The sequence below is a fragment of the Sus scrofa genome, chromosome 12 (genome assembly GCF_054392235.1).
Source record: "Sus scrofa isolate SSC_HxYL_T2T_F1_AM1 chromosome 12, Sscrofa_HxYL_maternal_Yorkshire_Landrace_v2.0, whole genome shotgun sequence".
NCBI classification, from domain to species: Eukaryota; Metazoa; Chordata; class Mammalia; order Artiodactyla; family Suidae; genus Sus; species Sus scrofa.
The window spans coordinates 5376033-5377650 of record NC_139394.1 but is presented as its reverse complement, the minus strand read 5'-3'; positions in this window follow the sequence as shown (position 1 = coordinate 5377650).

Sequence of the window (1618 nt, the reverse complement as noted above, 5' to 3'; positions counted from 1 at the left end):
TCGGCTCCCGTTCCTGTCACACCTACTTCCGCCCGTGGCCCCGCCCCGGGGCGCGCTAGTGGTGCCATGTTGGGAGTGGCAGGTGGAAGTGCGCCTGCGTAGAACTCAGTACAGCGGTCTGGAGTGGCCATCTTGAGTGTGGCAGGGAGGTGTGGCCTGGATTCTCCTAGGTGAAGGGATTGCTGCTCTCATCAGAGAAGGTTCTTGGGTGGTGTTTTGTCCTGTCGCTGGCAGAACAGTAACAGCTCACTTGGCCGTCTTCGGGGGAAGGTTTACGCCTTTCACAAAATCAATGACGAACTCCTTTCTCCAGATCGAAGTCTGAATCCAGGCACCAATGTCGCCTTTCCCACAAAACGCAGCACAGAGCTTGTCACACACTAGATACCCAATTGTGCCCATTTAATGAACCAAGGACCTGTGTAGTGTCCCTCTTTGGCCCTAAAAGCTCACGGAACAGGCCCAGTGTGCAAGTAACTAGGTTTTGCAGTGGATCCAGAGCATACGTACCTGCAGTAACCTTGAACCAGTCCCCTACCCTCTCCCAACCCCACCCCCGGCCACGCCCCCAAGCTGTATTTAGAGGAGACCCCGCCAAGGAGTTGAGACATTCCGGCAGCCGCAGGAACCAAGGCTTTCTGATTTCCTCCAAGGCCCGTGAGAAATGCTCCCCGTGTGTCTGAATGCATGCATGCCTCAGTCTCTCCCTAAGGACACCACCACCCTGGGCCCCAAGCCCTTAGACAGGTCTCAGATCTCTCAGGCTTCGCCTTGCACTGTTTGCAGACTTATAGTTCTCTACCCACAGCCTGGTCCTCACCAACCCCGCCAGTAAAACCACACAGCCCTCTCCAAAGCAGACACCCTGGCCGGGCTGGGTGGCTCACAAGTCAGGATTATGGTTCCAGATGCTGTTGGGGCCATGGGTGAGCACTCTGTCCCCGACCCCGAGCCTGGGAACCTCCATATACTGTGGGTGCGGCCCTAAAAAGACCAAAAGAAGAAAAATTAAATAAATAAATAAAAGAATGAAAAGACCAGTTTCGGTGATTCCCAGCCCAATGTCAGGCACATGCTGTTGGCAGTGGACACTGATTTGGTAAAAGCTGTGATTCCCTAACTATACGCAGCACAAGCTGCTTCAGCCAAAGGAGAAAGCGGTGTTTCAGCTGCAGCCTCGGTTGCTTGGCTTTCATTCCCAAACTTGTTCAGAGCACAAATGTGAGGGTCGCCTAGAGGCCCCAACTGCCCAACTCTCAGGGATGCTCTTTCTGGGGGGTGGGGGATAGGGAGGAAGCAAGAGCTTGCTCCCTTCACAGCCTGTTTTTTTTTGGGGGGGCGGCCCCTGCACCTGTAGCATATGGAGGTTCCCAGGCTAGGGGTCCAATCAGAGCTACAGCTGCTGGCCTACATCACAGCCACAGCAACGCAGGATCCCAGCCTCATCTGCGACTACACCACAGCTCACGGCAATGCCAGATCCTTAACCCACTGATCGAGGCCAGGGATTGAATTTGCGTCTTCATGGATGCTAGTCGGATCCGTTTCCACTGAGCCACGATGGGAACTCCTCACACACTGTTCTTTAGTTTGGTAACTTCCTAGTTCCATTATAAGA